Below are 18,636 nucleotides of genomic sequence, written 5' to 3' on the forward strand. Positions count from 1 at the left end.
TTCTCTTAAAAGCGCTGAAGAAAAAACCGCAATGCGTTCACGCAGCGGTTCTTTCCACAGCGCTTTAGTGCTGTGGATACGGCCTGTGGGGCCTTAGCCTTAAAGTGATTTTTACACAGAAACATGCAGAGAAGTCACAAATCCTATCTTCTCAGCATGACCCTGACTCCATCCTCATCAATTATATCACAGGTTAGCACCTAAATGCAATGACATCTGTCATAGAGTTGGACTGTCCATGTGACAGATTGATCCAGAAGATGAGACCCCTCCATTATTACAGTTACCTTGGGTAGGGCTTAACCAAAGCTTATTAAGATGTATATTTGTTGAAGTAACTCATCTTTTCCCCCAAAATATATACAGTAAATGAAAGTATTTGTGTCATCCCATAAATATATCCCACATTACCATATTTTTTATCATCAGCCTATAATAGAAATATATTCTTGCAACCAAAGTGACCTAGTAAAATATATTTGGCCAGTCAGAAAGGGCATGTTGTAGTTGCTCTTGAGTCCTGCCAGAGTCCACACTGGCTTCTCTTTTATAAATCAATATTACGCGGCTCATTTAGTCAGTGTTATAGAAGGTATCTGGGCTTCACACATTGTAATAACACCCAGGCAGGATGAACTGAGGATTCATTGAACGTTATTCCGATGTGGTGTTTTTATGGCTCCTTGGACTATAATCTTGGCTAAGAATAACATCTTGTGGCTTGCGAATTAAAATCATATAATTCAGACAATACCACAATCAGAGGAGGTTCAGATTGGGATTATCATGTACATGTCATTGACAAGACAGAAAACCAGAGCCGCCCGATGAATCCTGCACATGGGCACAGAAGCCATTGCTTCCCTTCTCAGCTCCCTGAGTAATTCAAAGACGATTCATAAGAAAACACAGCGCTATTTTTGGCTAACCCAAACTGGTCTTATAAAAACACACATCTCAGGTAGACTATGCAGTGTTCAACTGTGGTATCCAGGGAGAAATACACCTTAGAAAAAATATAAAACAGATCTGAAAATAGAAATGTTTGATTTATTCATCTTGGATTTTAATATCTTGTGCAGTCTTATATCAAACTAGGAGATAATGACTATAGATTAGGGCATGTTCACACACAGTGGGGCAGATTTACTAGTACATTAGACTTCAGTGCAAACAATCTCACCATCATCATTAACTATATAACAGCCAGTTCAAGGGACAGTTTAGTTGTAATGTGACTTTTCAGCTTACATTTGTACTGCCTATTTTGTGTCAAAATTTCAAGACAAAAATTTTGCCTCAATTTTGGAGCAAATTGGTGCAACTTTGTCCACTCTAAATTTTGGCAAGCCATGCCTCTTTAATGGAAATCGAGCCCCTTGTCGGCACATTTCGATTTGGAAATTGCCTCTAATGTTTTTATGAAAAATGCCACACTTAGGGTAGCATTTAACGACATAGTGTGTTTTTGTGTGGTGTGGTGTGTTTTAAGTGCCACTTTTATGTCTTGTGTACTTAGTTTAGTGAATTTGGGCAATTGTCTAGGCACATTATAAAATTATGTATCAGACTGTAGGCAGCTGGATACTAGAGCTCAGCTCATAGTCAAATAAATGGGAGCTGAACTGCAGTAACCTGATACAACCACTATACAATGAATGGCACTGTCATTTTCCACCAACAACACATCCTATTATCAGCTACTGAAAAAGGTTGCTTTAATATGGATCCTCATTGATCTGATATCGAAGACATATCTTAAAGGACAGGTCACATCATTTGATAAAATCCTACAGTCCTAGAACTTAGGAATACAGGGCATATGGATTTATTATGGAACAAATATGTGTTGCAGTATATAGTGATCAATATCGGGAGCTATCAGCTATCTTACATAGGAAAGATACTTGTATATGTCCAAATAGACTAGAAAATACAGACTAGTATATGGTCACTACTCAGAGCAGGGACAATATTACATTACATGCTTTATCCAGTGGTATCAGTACTGACAGTGCCGGGTGTGTTGAGTCACACCTTATTGATAAGAGGACATGTAACGCCCAGTTGTAAGTTTTTCCATTTATTTCCAAGAGGAATAACAGAAGCATAGTACAATGCAGATTTATAAGAATAGAGAACCCAGCATTGTTATTGTAATATCTAATAAAATGAGACATGTCGGGAGTGTTAACAGGTCCTGTTATAGTAGTTATCAGTTGATTCCATCATTGAATTATATGACATAAATTTTAAATACATATATATATATATATATATATATATATATGAGATCCACTGGCATTCCCAATATACAAGTATTAAATCAGTTTCCCATATTGAACCTTTTTTTGTTGTGTAGGAAAAGCAGTGAGATTGTAACGTGTGTATTGGGAGAGACGTCTGCAGAGCGCTGATGGAGTGATCTAGTTTCAGGTTATACTATCAATCAGTAACCAACTACACCATAGCAAGCCTGTCAACAGAATCCAAAATCACTCCACCCCTGTGCAGCAAACTCCCAGGACACCCAGTGCTGTGCAATATATTTATATAACCTAAATTACAGGATTTGACCTTCCGAGCTGAGCAGCAAAGGTGTGTAATGTTTACCCAGCACGGCAGTTCATCATTACTGTCTGTGTTCTGCAGGAGAGGATTCATCCAGACGTCCAGGCTGAGTATAAAAATCTTGTTTCTGGTGTAATAATAATAATAATAATAATCAGCAGCAGCGTCTTAAATGTTTACCATGTAATAAATAGTGAGAATGTTGTAAATGAAAAAGATATATCCAAAAATTCACCACTGCTATATATAAACTTCACTTTGATCTGTCCTTTATAAAATCTCCTCTTTTCTCCCGTCTTAGTTCAAAGTTGGATCCGAGGAAAGAAAGAAGCTGTTATATACTACAGACAGTACCTACCTAAGACATGTATATCCACAGAGTAAGCTATAAGGTTACTTTCACTCTGAGTTTTTGGGTCAGGATTTTGAGGCCATATCCGCCTCATAATCCTGACCAAAAAGACGCCTCCCATTGAAATCAATGGGAGCCGCTCAGGAGTTTTTTCCGGGAGCCGTTTCTTCCAGCTCCCGGAAAAAAGAAGGGAGGTGCTCATTGTTCAGGCCATTTGGTCTCGCGATTCGGCCTGAAGACACTCCCTCCTCCAGACTAGGCCCATTTATTGGGCCTGATCCAGAGCGGAGTGCGTGGCTGGATGCCAGTGCAGTGCACTGGCTTTCAGTCTTGGCTACCCGGCTTTTGGATCGGAACTGGAGGCAAAAAAACCCCATCTGAACTTACCCTAAATGTCTTATCAATGCAGGCCCCATCTCAGTGTCTTGTACCTGTCTTTCTTAAATTCTATAGGCATCCCAAAAACAGTAAAGTAAGTGTGCTCGGCTGTTTTTGGAACTCTCATAGAAGTGGATTGAGAAACCACTGAAACTGCAGCCACATCTGAAGGGCACTACAACTGTATATGGACACAAAGAGACTGGGCAATGTTAGGAGCACTGCTTAAAGGGGGGTGTCCATTTTCAGCAAATAAATATTGTTTGTGTAATGAAAAGTTGTACAGTTTTCCAATATACTTTCTGTAACAATTTCTCATGGTTTTCTAAATTTCTGCTTGCTGTCATTCATTTTGCTTACTTACAGTGGATAAAAATCAGTCCATGGTCATGTGATGTACTGTCCATGGTCATGTGATATACCTTCCATGGTCATGTGATGTACAGTCCATGGTCAGGTGACATATAGTCTATGGTCATGTGATGTACAGTCCATGGTCATGTGATGCACAGCCCTTGGCCATGTGATATATAGTCCACGGTCATGTGATATATCTTCCATGGTCATGTAATGAACATACAGGTGCAAAGGTCGTTATAGTCACAGCACAATAATCAGACATCTGCCTGGTATTGAGCTGTGCACCTGTATGCTCATCACATCACCATGGACTGTGTATCACATGACCATGGACTGATTGTTATCCACTGTCAGAAAGAAGAATGAAAGCAAACGGAGATCCACAAAACCAGGAGGAATTGATACAGAAGATATCTTGAAAAATTCTAAAACTTTTCATTGCAGAAACAATAACCTTTAGTTGCTGAACTTGAACAGCCCCTTTAACTTCAGGTGTTAGGTATGTGAATGCTGTGACTAAAACCCAAAGTGCAAAGTGACCTGTGCTTGAAGATTCCTATCCTGTAGGATAACAAATATTGTGAATACAAAGATTGCAAGCTTTAGTAGATCTGTAGCGACATTCTAGGAAACATGCCCTGAAGGAAATTCAGCAGGGTGTCTATCTCTTGTGTCCCCAGACTTAGACACCCTATGTGTCATGCAAAGAGAATGATGCACATAAAAGAAATCATCTCTAGATTTGCAGCCTTCAAAAATGTGAAATTTTATTGCGGTCATCATTCAGTAAGGAAAGGGTTATAACTCCCTAAAAACAAGACTAAAATCAGACACCTTCAGAGTTGGGTAAATACCGGTGTATCGCTTTAGGCGGAGTTTATAGAGTCAACACTGTTTTATTACTCTTTATCCTTTGCTGCATTGTCTGGGTTTTTATAAGTTCTAGATCTCTTTTAGGTGTGTTCTCATTAATACAGAAGTGCTTAAGTCTTATGAAAAATGCATATGTAGCCTGTATTTAGTATGGAATGCTAATGAAACATTTATTCTTTGTGGTGGCAATGAACATAACACAAGCGTGCACCCTGTGAAGTTGTAATACTATACCTGACTATGCAATGCCACACACAACACAAGCTCCTGTACTTAAGATATATGCGATGCCTTCTAGACATTAGAGTAAAAGATAGTTACAATGCATTTGTCTCCTATATGCACCCGATACTTTCCATGAATAAAGTGGAATAATATCTGTCAACCTTTAGGTTGAGGCCCTACATTGAGGAAATGCAGCTTTTATGTTGAAGATTTTGCTGTGGTTTTTTTGAGCCAAAGCCAGGAGTGGATTGAGCAGAAGGGAGAAGTAATTCCTATATATTTTGCCATTCCTTTTATAGCCATTCTTGGCTTTGGTTCAAAAAACGCAACCAATTCTGCAACAAAAAAAGCTGCCTTTCCTCAATGTGGGGCCACACACAGCAGAATTACCTGTAAACTGCTGCAGCAAGAGAGCACCTAGAGTTTTCTATGAAATTCAAGATAAGAGAAACATTTCAGAGAGAGGTAGTATGCTAATGCCAGGTACAAAGGTGGGTTATTGATTTTAGTACAGAGAAACTTGGGTGATCTTGTATCAGGTGCTTAGTTGCTGTCACCTGAACCCAGCATATCAGCCCAGCCTGCAGATAGATAGATTATGGTCACCAAAATCCAGCAAATCAACCCAGTCCAGCATGTAGATAGGTTATAGTCACCAAAACCCAGCATATCAACTCAGCCTGCAGATAGATAGGTTATAGATCAGAACCCAGCATATCAACCCAGCCTGCAGATAGATAGGTTATGGTTACCAAAATCCAGCATATCAACCCAGCCTGCAGATAGATAGATTATGGTCACCAAAACCCAGCATATCAACTCAGCCTGCAGATAGATAGGTTATAGACCAGAACCCAGCATATCAACCCAGCCTGCAGATTGATAGGTTAGGGTCACCTGAATCAAACTGTGTTTCCCCTTGTGAATTGGAGACATCTATTGAAACCCCAAATAGGTCCAACATCCAACAGTTAGAGGGGAGTGTGAAATGTTCTCTTTAAACCCTCAATTAAATATGGTGCCGGCTCAGGAACTGAGCAGCCATCATAGCTACAAGATCTTTGCTTTATTATACTGCAAAAACCCAGTGCTAATGCCTGGTAATGGTACCATTACAAAATACAATTTGTCCTACAAACTTTAAACTGTGATATGGCAAAAAATAAAAAAAGGTATGGGGTTTGGAGGCGGGGAATCAAAAACGAAAATTGAAAAATGCCTGTGGTAGTAAGGGGTTAAAGGAACACTTTCACATGCATGATACTAATAACAGAGGGTATGAACATCGATAGTATTCTCTCCCAATTCTTTATAACTGAATTATTAAGTAATGTTTGTTGTATTGCTATCACACAACTACACCCTGTGTTATTTCATTTTGGGGCGGAGCACAGAAGATTGGAATATTGTGTATTTCATATTGCTATTAAGCAAAAAATATCACACTGTGTTAGGCAGGTTCACATAGATTTAGTATGGGCACATATTAGTAACTCTTATTATGATCATGACACTCAGAATCCTACCGAATGTATATAAACTTACAAATATCCCCCAAAAACAAACACACCAAAAAAAATAACCAAACAAAATAGTAGAAAATAAGTAATAATTTATTACAACACACATTAATACAGACCTCTAATATTAAAACAATTAAAAAAATCAATTAAAGGTTGGAGATCAACACTATATAGTATATACTGTACTACCGAATGTAGATCATAGTAGAGTTCTACGTATTACAGTCCTATTATATAGGGTGATGCAGAGGAGGACAAGTGTCAATCAATGATATAACATGTCATTTGCATCTGCCTTTTACATAAGCTTGTGCAATCTACAGCACAAGGGAAATGAATGATTTCTAAAGCCATCTTTTGTCCCCCTACAGTTCTGGTGTATGACAGCAGCTCATCCCTGTCTACAGATTGTTATGTGTTGCATAAAAGGTGTGAGCACCTGACAAATAAGCCATATGTTCAATTATTGGGTAATATTTGCGGTTGACCACACGATAGTAACAAGTACCAGGCAATAGTCAATACATGCTTCACTATTTTCAGTGAAACACTAGCGACCTGACCCTAACGTAGGCCATTTGTTAGTAATGGGTGTTCCTACAAATGTCTATTCCCGATAACAACCAAGGACAACATCTATAAGGAGTTTGTATGTTCTTCCTGTATTTGCATGGGTTTCCTCCACGAAAGTGGTGATCCCCACACTCCAAAGACATATTGATAGGGAAATGTAGATTGGGAGTAGAGATGAGCGAATAGTAATCGAAACTCTAGTTTCGAATACCTTGCTCCATAGGAATGAATGGAAGCGGCTGGCGTCGGCTGCCATCGCTTAACCCCTTCCATTCATTCCTATGGGAGCAAGGTATTCAAAACTATGTTTCGAATACTATTCGAATCACCTCTAATTGTGAGCCCTATATCAGACAGTGACTGACAATGTCTGTAAAGAGCTGCGGAATATGATGGTTCTATATAAGCAAGAAGTAGAAAAAATAAAAAAATGAAAATAACCGCCCTGATGATGGGTCCGTATAATAGGTCTACATTCCTGTCTATATGGAAATCCTTGCTGTCAGGATACACCTTATATGTCCGCACAGAGTTAAGCTCATTTCACATGCCGTCATTTTCAGGATAGCTGACATGACATCACTGCACCATCCTTTGTTAAATAATGACCACTAAAAATACAGCCATATTTAGTATTCAGCATTATAGATAGCACAGTCACAAAGTTCAGGGTCTTACCGATAAATTCTGTTTGTGCAGATAGATCACAATATGGGACTTAACAATGGAACAAAAAGGAGAGCTCCAACACTAAAACATGCCCATATATTTTGAGATCATTATCTGTTGTTCCTCACAGAATTACCCTACTAAGGGGAAGTAAAGTCGGCCATAAACTGTAGGTAGCTGCCACCCAACTCCATAGACATGCACATTAATAGAGGAGAAAGCTGCTCCCAGACTAATCTCACAGCGGTTTACTCTTCAGCTACTCAGCCCTTATATCCCTGTCATCTTCTTTTGGAAGAGAGCAAGGAGACCCCCATACAAGACTTCTCCCGAGTTGCACCACTTCTCTGGAATGCTCTACCCCGGACAATCAGATTAACTCCCAATTTCTACAGTTTCAAACGCAAACTAAAGACGCATTTTTTCAGACAGGCCTATCACAATTCCTAATGCAAACCCTTCTTGATGCCTTTTCAGCCTAACATATTTGTCCATGCTCTATCCACATGTTAAAGGACACTACTAGTGACGGCCCATAAAGCTTTGTTTGTGTAATGGCTGCAACCTCTATTACAAAATTGTCTGAACACTGTATAAGCAATGCCGCCCCTCCTACCTCTTGTGTCATCCTCTCTACCTCATAGATTGTAAGCTCTTGTGAGCAGGGCCCTCAGTCCCATTGTGTGAAATGACGTTCTTTGCTTTGTATCTGTCTGTATCTGAACCCTACAAATTGTACAGCGCTGCGGAATATGTTGGCGCTATATAAATAAAATTTATTATTATTATTATTATTATTATTATTATTATTATTACATATTACATGGTCCATTGAAATCAGTCAATACCTGCCTAATGTATATGGCCAGCTTTAGTCTGTCCAGGTACCCTGTAATAAATGTCTCATTCTTAGACACTTATTAAAGGGATCCTATCATTGAGAATGAATTTTTTGTCTCTAACATGTCGGAATAGCCTTAAGAAAGGCTATTCGTCTCCTACCTTTAGAAGTCTTCTTCGCCCCGCTGTTTCGTAGAAATACCGTTTTTCATGCAAATGAGTTCTCTGGCAGCACTGGGGGTGGGCCTGAGCGCTCAAACAGCACTGGGGGCATCCCCAGTGCTGCCAGAGAACTCTCCAGCGCCTTCTCCATCTTCTTCAGGAACATCATCTTCCTGTGTCTTCTTCCGGCGCAGGCTTTGAAACTTGTAGGCCTCGGGCAGAGCCGACAGCGCATACCCACAGGCCACAAGAAAATGGCCGCTTACGCAGTAGTAGGTGACGAGGGCTTGCGTAGTAGGCGACGAGGAGACGAATAGCCTTTCTTAAGGCTATTCTGACATGTTAGGGACAAAAAAAATTCATCCTCAATGATAGGATCCCTTTAAATTCACACCCAAACATTATAGACAAAACCTAATGTAAAAGCAGATATTATATTAAATAACTTCTGCAAATATTGTTTATCCTTCATCTAGTTAAATTCTGCTGAAAGTATATTGAAAAGAAACATTCAGAACTTTTAAGAAATAAGCAGATACATAACAAGAGTGTGATTGCAACTGTGCCCAGCAGCAGGGGTCCCATACCGCTCACTCTGCACATAGCCCAGCAGAACAGAAGAGGCTTCCATGCAGGGCACAGCACTGAACTCTACAGAGCCACTGAATCCAAGCCAGGCAGCCATTCCCTGATTATTTGCAGTACACTATACAGCATACTGTATGGGAATTCCCCCCCCCCCACCCCGCCCCCTCTCTGCGAACAACTAAGGGCTCCCAGGTAACCTTCTGGGCGATCAGTCTACTTACTCTGTAGCCACATTTGAAAATAAGCTGTATTTGCTAACATTGCCTTTAAGAAGCAAATAAAGAGAACCTTTGACTACCTCCATCAATTCCAACTCTTTGCTGTGCTACTGATTATGGCACAGTTGGATTTTTTCCCCCACCATTCCTGAGCAAACAATGCTGTGAGTTATGGTGCGTGATATGCTAAGTAGTCTCTCTTGAAGCGCTGCGTTCTGACACGTGTATACGTGTCTAAATGAGCGGCGCGTTACTGCGTGAGAACGGAGCCTAAAGGATGCAAAGAGGTGGAGGTGGTCAAAAGTTCTCTTAAGGCTGCATTCACACGGAGTAAACGCTGGCGTTTTTTGTGTGTTTTTTGCACATAGCGCCGCGTTTACGCCGCGTAGCGCCGCGTTAACGCCGCGTATACGCCGCGTTAACGCCGGGCAACGCCACCGCTAAATAGCGCGGCGTTAACGCGGCGTATACGCGGCGTTAACGCGACGCTACGCGGCGTAAACGCGGCGCTATGTGCAAAAAACACACAAAAAACGCCAGCGTTTACTCCGTGTGAATGCAGCCTTAGGGTGTTTTTGAAAAAAAAAAAAAGTATCTTAAAATGTTTCCACTTATTCATTGAACATTATATAATCCACCCAAGTTTTTCTATGGATCAATATTATTGACCTATCCTTAATAGCTCTCATTCATTTGTGCAGGAGCAGAAATGGCCTATCTGTCTGCTCCAGCCCATGAATGCCTATCTGACATTAAAGAGCTAATTAGCATATTGGGTGCTGAGCTGCTCAGGAATGGTGGGGGGTAGAGAAAAAAATTCCAAATGTATCAGAACCAGTGGAGTGGAGCCTATTGAAGTATGCAAAACCTTGGAGTATGTGGGGATGTTGACAGGTCCTCTTTAGGACCTCCCTGAATTTCGCATAAGCTCCTCCCTATACCAGTCCAGTATTACTGGCAATCCTGCTTTTTCTTTGATACCGTTCTAATTAAACCTCTTGATAGAATGAGTCATGGAAAGATAAAATATACTGTAACGCATATTCTTTGTATATCTTTGTATGTATATGTAAATCCCATACACATGCTTTATTGTGGTGTCTATACTACTTGGTGAGATGAGTTCTTTGGTGACAATGTCTATATCCTGAGACTTGTTAGTACATTTTGGCATTCCTTACTACAAGTACTGGGAGTGGCTGTGTAAATAGCAGAAAAGAATGTGACATTACCTTCTGTATACTACAGGGAGCGGTTTGTTTCTAATGTCACCTTTAGCCAGTCACACTGTCTCTTTAATTTGGCATTTCCCTGTGCACGGATACCTGGAGACCTTTGGTATTGCAGGAAAGCAAAATATCGTCATACACAGCCAGGAGCAGAGGAAAGACAAGCCAGTCCCAGCTGCTGTTCTGTATACACTGAGCAAGGTATTGTTGGGGGGTTACCTACACACCCTATGACCACCAAAGACTGCCTGACCCCTAGATCCAAGCCGTCAGAGGGACTTGTCACTAGTCATTATTGTGACAATATTGCCGTCACTTCATCACCTTGATCATACTGTAACAGGGAGACAGAAAGTACCATAAGTATACTGTTATGGTGTGTACGGTCACTAGCAGAGAGGACACTTACTATCCCTGCTGAGGACGGAGTACTGTTGTGGGTCATAACACTTGGCTAGAAGGAGCTAGGTACTGGATATTTAGGTCATAACTAATAACTGCCCTTGTTTTCATGTGACAGGGGTGTAGCTAAGGAAGGGATGGTGGTGGGACATGAGGGGGCCTAGGTGGGAAGGACATGAGGGGGCCTGGGTGGGAAGGTGACCTGCCAATCTCCCTTTGTCAAGGTGTTTAGATACAGATTTAGGGCACTAACCTGGATCTCTGCCCTAGGAAAGAAAGCCGAGCTGTAACCCTATTGTGCTTAACAGGTTTATGTTGTCCTGATGGGATTTTGCTATTGATGTTGGCACCATGGTGGGCGATGTAACTGAATATTTTAATGAGTTTTTCACAATATAACTGACTGTTGTCATGGAATTTTACAATACCACGTTGGTTCTTGCTACAATGTTGGAGTTTCATTATGATTTTGGGTACAGTAATGGGGGCTTTATGATGCAACTAGGTAAAGTTTTGATCTAAAAATTTCTGGGGATTATAGTGGGACTTTATCATGTAACTGGCTTGTGTTCTGGTATGAACTTTTGTAAAGTAATGAATAGGGACTATAATGTGATTTCATGATATAACTGGGAACTGCAGTAAATTTTTGTAAAGGTACTGCAGTATTGTGTTGAAATACAGCTGGGTGCTGTGATAATGTAAACTGGATACAACTACATAGATAATGATGACAGTGTATGGTTAGTGCCCCTGGCTGGATGATGTAAATATTTTCCTTGAGTCAAATTGTAAAAAATTCTCAGTATATGAGCTTCAGTCCTGGTCCTCATGGTGGACTTTCTGTACAATCTCTTCTATACAAGTAATAATGAGTGATGTCATGTATATTCTCCTATTTATACCACCCCTTATAAATCCCTAGGCATGATGTGAGGTGTCATCTGTGACTCTGTAGACCATGCTATGATCATGCACCAGTCATAATGTTTTCAAACCATATTCAAGAAAACTTGTAAGCCTAAATTTCTGTCTAAATGGTAATTCATGCGGATCTCTATGTAAATGATGTGGCATCTAAAAACAGCCTAACCAAATAAGCTGAGATATGAGGACCCATATGGTGAAGATGTCACACTAAGGCTGAGGCCCCATGGTGCGGAAGGGCATCTTTTTTTGTTGAAGATTTTGCTGTGGTTTTGGAGCCAAAGTAGGAATGAATTGAGCCGAAGGTAGAAGTATAAGAGCTTCCTATAGATTTCCCATTCCTTTTGTAGCCATTCTGTAGCGTTTCGCAGCCTTAAAGGAGTTGTTTGTACCTAGAAAGAGATATTTTTACCATGTTATTTTGTTAGACCATGATTTTAGGTTTTTTGGGAGTTCTCTGTAAAAAATACAGGGGATGATATAAAATATTTTGAAATATAGGAATAAAATGCCCACAAAATTCACTATACTACCAGCATGCGTCTCATCACACAGTATAATTTTAGCTTATGGCTAGATATTTAGGTCGCAGATCAGTATAGGTGAATGAGTCATGTATGTGAGTGTACACTCCTGCAGTCACATGGTCCTGACTCCTGACCAGTTCACACCACTATGCCTGTGTTATGAAAGGACCTAGACATATTTAATTTGGGTGGATACACTGTAGCATTGAGGTGATGACTGCTTGCCGTGTAGCAATGTTTTCCGCTGTGCTGTTCCCAATCATCTCAGTTTACTAAATAGTCTAATCTGAAAATGTCTGCTCCGCAGGTTGTATTACACTGACAGTGGTATAACATTAACACGTAATAATGGCCTATGGGTGTTAGATTTCCTATTACATTAGTTAATAGTTAAATAACTAGTACAAAGTTACTATTTCAGGCAGCTGTAGACAACCCACTTGTTTTGCAGAGTAGAGGCATTGAAGGACTGTGTACATTGTACGGTCATAAAGTCAGACCGGGGACAATCTTCTGTACTGTATGTATAAGACACCAAATCTCTCATGTACATTGCACTGCAATAAAAGACGAAAGAAACTCTTACATCATACAGTCTTAATGTGTGACCCATATACTGACTTTCATTGTCCCAAAAAGAGAGTTCAAAGTGAATCTCTGGACCAAATCCATCCTTTACCCAGAAATGGACAGATTTCCCATTTATTAAACCTCCCCTGTGAAATGGATATCTGGGGTATTCTCCTGTTTTTGAGCGGTGGAGAGCAGATCAGGACTGTACTGTGCGTGTACTCAAGATCTCGAGATCTGGGTTGCTGACTGTCCATAAATTCCTAAACAATCTGTAAAAATAGGGAATTTATCTTTTAGTGTCTGTGATTTTTTTTTGAGTCTGGTAATGTGTGATTGTTAGTCCATTGAGCTATATAGATATATGACTTTATCCATGTATTATAGTTTTCCAGTTTGTCCTTGAGAGTAAGGCCCTACGTTGCGAGCCGCAGCAAAAAGCTTTAACTGCAGCGTTTTTCATCTAAAGTCCGCACTGTTTTCCTCTGCTATTTACCTATATGAAAGATGCCAGCATTTCTGTGGGTATTATTGACCTGTTGGTATTATTTTCTGCAATGTGTGGTTGAGATTAACCAGAATCCCATCCACTTTGCAGGTAGTGTAAAACGCAGCGGCAAAATCGCTTCATTTACGTTACCTGAGACACTGGGCTAAAAGTGTTGGCTGTAAGCAGGATAAGACCCCTGAAAACCCACATTACAGGAGTGCTGGTGACTAAACCTACATTAACACATCAATTTTGCGCAGCAGTTTTCCACACTTGTTTTTACGGATTCCTCATGCATTTCAGTGTTTGAAGGGATCCGTGAAATGGACAAAACTAGAGCATGAACTATATCTTGACAGTCCGTTTCATATAGCTCCCATTCACAGACAATGAATTTAATGCTTCCGTACAATGGCCATTAAAAAAAAGAACCGTCACACAGCTGTGTCATGTGACTATAGGGTAAGATAAAGGATGTATTCACTCAGGTAGGTAGTGTGTTGCACATTCAAGAACTGCAAAGCAAAACTGTATAGGTGCGGATTCGTAGAGGCTTCATCGTGACTCAGGTGCATCCTCCATCGGCACGTGCACTTCTGTAGAAATCTACAACCTGTACCCTTCTTTTCAGAAAAAGTGTTGAGGACAGCGTAGATGCACCAGTTGTGACAAAGCTGCGAGTGCTGTTTGATCGTCACAGATGCTGCACATCGCGACCTGTGTTGTGCTTATGGTTTCATGTTAAATTGAGCCAATCAGGCCGATGACTCCTGAACCAAGTCATCATAATAATATAATAGGGTGTTATTATTTATGCAAATCCTAGTGTCTCTAAAATATCCTGACAAGCTTCATTTATATATCCCAGTAGTAATTTTGGATTGGGTCTTGATGCAAATGTAAAATGCAGAGCTTCTCCTCAGAAGTAAGGAGAAGTCGGGCTTGTGAAATCTCTTTGGTCACAGTTTATGTAGCCAGTACAGTTTAGCATATTATACATATTGGAAGCAGCAGCAGGCTCCTCTCTGATCTCGGATTTTGTCACTGATCCTGGTGACTCCTACAGTTGGATTGTGTATGTCAGTGATACGGAACCATAAAGAATCTATCACACCATATTTTACTATAAGATCCCATAATAAATGGTAGCTATAGTCTAATAGAAAATACTTATTATGAGAATATATGGGTGTTAGAAGATATTGTACTCTTTGTGGAGATCCAGCAAGTGTATGGAGTCTTATTGGCAATACTTCTGGGAAAACAATATGCAAATTAGCTTCCCTCCAGAAGGAAAAAATATATATAGTTACATAGTAGATAAAGTTGGATGAAGACATCAGTCCATCAAGTCCAACCTATAACCCTACAATCCCCTACAGTGTTGATCCAGGGGAAGGCAAAAAACCCCATGAGGCTCATGCCAATTGCCCCATTTCAGGGGAAAAAATTCCTTCCCGACTCCAAATCTGGCAGTCAGTATAAAAACCCTGGATCAACGTGTCCTTAAAATCTAGAATCCATAACCTGTTATACTTTTCTCTTCATGAAAGGCATCCAAGCCCTCTGTGAACTTGTTTCATGAATCCACCATCACCACTTCCTGGGGCAGAGAGTTCCAGAGCCTCGCTGTTCTTACTGTGACGAATCCCCTTCTATGTTTCTGGTGAAACTTCCTCTCCTCCAGACGTAGAGGATGTCCTCTTGTCACTGTCACTAGCCTAGGAGTAAAAAGATCCTTAGAAAGTTCTTTGTACTATCCCTGTCAAGTTGTTACTCAATTCCAAAAGTTATTTTGGATTTGGGTTACTGCTTTGGAGTTACCCATTTTTCTTTGCATCAAGTCAATATTGAACAAGTCCCTGGGTAAAACATTGGATGTAGGAACTGCTTTTATTGAGTTAGACTTTGTCCTATTTGTTATCTTTTATTTTGTTAGGACGAAAATAGAAAACTAATAAATGGACTCACCATGAGCCGCACTGCCTAATACCCTTTATAGGATTATTCAGATATACATTGCACACACATCCTTCCATTTCACTGTACACCGATTTCTTTTTTATGGACTGTGGGTCTGCAAAAAACACCAGAAACAGGTAAGGGCTTGTTCACATCTGCACCCAGGGTCTCCGTTTTGCATGTTTCCGTTACCTGCCTAAAACTGGGCAGGAGACGGAAACCTGCAGCCATTTTTCAAACCCATTCATTAGAATGGGTTTGAAAAGTGTCTGGCCATGAGCGTCGGTGAGCGTTTTGTGCTCTCCGCGGCGAAACCATTTTTTTTTTACCGGACACAAAGTCGGACATGCAGGACAGAGAGCTACAGAGAGCACAAAACGCTGACCGGCGCTCATGGCCGGACACAGTCTGACAGGTTTCTGTCTTCTGCAGACAGAAGACATAAACCTGAGAACGGAGACCAAGGTGCAGGTGTGAACCCAGCATCAGTTTGTTTTTTTATGCCCCACCCCCTTTCTGCTTCAATTATACCTATACAGATACGCTGGCATTTCTGTAGGTTTAATTGACACACTGTGATTTAAAAAAATGCAACGGATTTTGAAATCGCAGCATTTCCACTGGGAATATTTTTCTGCAATGTGTGGATGGGATTAGTCAGATTCCCATCCACTTTGCAGGTACTGTAAAACACTGCAGTGTTTCTGCTACATGGGGCCAAAGCCTAAAAGGTGTGAAATACACCCAGAAGCTGCAGAACCCTATAAAGTAGAGTGGCACATAACACAATATAAATAAAACAAGGCAAAATAATATAAGCAATATCTGTGAAAAGTACAGGCTGTCCGCAAAACACAGGCAAGAGACTACAACGCAACTCTAGTCCTCCATATTCTCACTGGGATTAACCTGGGATTTTACCTTAGTGGAAACCACATGATGAAGAAATATTTGCCCCTTTATCTCCCTGTGACATGAGGGAAAACCTTAGATTTCAAGCAGAGCTCTCTGCACCTTTGTTTGTAGACTGCAGACTGACAAAGTATGAGGACTAGAGATGAGCGAGTAGTATTCGATCGAGTAGGTATTCGATTGAATACTATGTTATTTGATCGAATACTATGGTATTCAAAATTCTCGTACTCGGTCGAAAACCACGCGGTAAACGCTTTTAAGTTTACCACGTGGTATTCGACTGAGTACGAATATTTCGAATACCGTAGTATTCGATCAAATAAAATAGTGTTCGATCGAATACCTACTCAATCAAATACTACTTGCTCATCTCTAATGAGGACCTATGAAATACCATATACAGTATAAAGGAATCCTTAGATAAACCAGACCATATATAACAACCATATAGTCATGCATTTTGGTATTAGATTTCACTGTATCTCAGACAACATCGACGCAAATAACAAAATCCCCACAAACCATGTGCCTACCATATATTATTGTGATGTCTTCTTACATAGCCAGGGACATACATAGAACTCATGGGACTCCATGGCAAGTCTGTATTGCTCCCCTAAATACTTATTGAAGAATTAGGAATAAAAAGGATATTATATTAGGATATTATATTTGGACTATACTTGGACTACCAGACATCAAAAGATATCAAAGTGTTCTGAGTAGGACCTGTGGGCCACCTACCTCCACAGCCCTATAGTATTGCCTACCCTGTCTCCATGGCAGAGGCCATTTAGGCTGTCTATCTGGAGAACTGAGGAGCTTTCATTAATCTCTATAAAAACGGGGAGACAAGATTAAATAAAGTATGATGCAGTTCAACATAAAACCTCGAGAGATACCTGGTATATAACTGCATTATCACCTGTCGCTGTATTACCTGGTAATAGAAGAACGATGTGCATCATTACTATTGTTCTACTTGTATTGTTTGACTACTAAGCCCTGGGCAACAACAGAGATCCGGGTGAACGGGAACGTACTTACTATGGTATTGTCAAAAGGCCAGAAATACAAGTGTGGCCAGGTAATAGCATTCCCTTAATGCAGCTGGGGACGTATAGCTTGGACACCACTAGTTAAACTGGTATTTACTACAACAAAAAGCATGCCGAAAGTAAGGTAATCGAGGTAGGAAGATAAGAGATGGGTAGAAGAAAGACCTTCTAGTTCTCAGAACACAGGACTTGTGTTCTGCCTTCGCCTTTGATCTTAGATGGAAATTATGCCATTATTTATTAGCATTAGATTACAAGGCCGTATACTCTGCAGGTATCTTTTAACCTTTATCATTTTGACCATTTGGAACTCCTAGAAGAGAAAGTGAGAGTCCTGATTGCTCCGCCCATACAGGATGATTCTGTGTACACCGATACAGGGACAACTGTCAATCACTGTGTGTGGGCGGGGGAATCAGGACTCTCACTGTTTCTCTTAGGAGTCCTGTCAGGATGTACTCTGAAATCCTGCTTTAAATCACATTACCAGAGATATATATATATATATATATATATATATATATATATATATATATATATATATATATAATCTCACAGAGCTCAGTTTCCCCCCACCCCATTATCATATTCTTCTCACAGATAGACACTGTGTATCTGCCTGTAAAATGCCTATGCTGGGTACTGTAACCGTAATACAGTATGTGATGGAATATGCCATAATTGTCTTCTTAAGGATTTGTACTGTATGTGGTAAATCCCCTTGACCCAAATTTTAAAACCAACATTATAGTGAGGACCAATATGGCTTCTTAGAATTGTTTGATCCAGGGTGTTATACTGATTGACGGATTTGGAGTCTGGAATGAGTTTTGGACTTGATGGATTGGTGTCTTTACCGATCCTCATCTACTATGTTACTATATTGGTGTTTTTGTCTCTTTGGAGCAACAAAGGCATTGTCTCTTACCTCTTTGGAGCAATGGCAATGCCCTTGTTTCTCCATAAAATTAATTTCCATATTAACAAAAATTTAAAATCTCAGTACCGATTCACAAGGGGAAAATTCAGTTGATTTGGATGACCCTAACCTATCTATAGGGCTGGGTTGATATGTTTGGTTTAGAGAGGTTCCCTTTAAGTAACTTAACATCTTTTTTAGATATTTTAGTTAGCTCACTGACTGGACTGTATCCCCAGGCCAGAAAGTAACAAATACGTCAGTGAGTACAGTCTAGAAAAGTTCACTGGCAACATAGAGGCTTA

General features: G+C 40.2%; 1 protein-coding gene across 1 annotated transcript in view; it reads left to right on the forward strand.

The window, feature by feature from the left end:
• Window positions 1–10,632: 10,632 nt before the first annotated feature.
• Window positions 10,633–18,636, forward strand: part of NGEF (neuronal guanine nucleotide exchange factor) — a 123,182-nt gene continuing 115,178 nt past the window's right edge. The window contains exon 1 of the mRNA XM_075268921.1: window positions 10,633–10,762. The gene's annotated coding sequence lies outside the window, so the exon portion shown is untranslated. The remainder of the gene's footprint in view (window positions 10,763–18,636) is intronic.

Source organism: Leptodactylus fuscus, chromosome 3 (genome assembly GCF_031893055.1).
Source record: "Leptodactylus fuscus isolate aLepFus1 chromosome 3, aLepFus1.hap2, whole genome shotgun sequence".
Taxonomy (NCBI): domain Eukaryota; kingdom Metazoa; phylum Chordata; class Amphibia; order Anura; family Leptodactylidae; genus Leptodactylus; species Leptodactylus fuscus.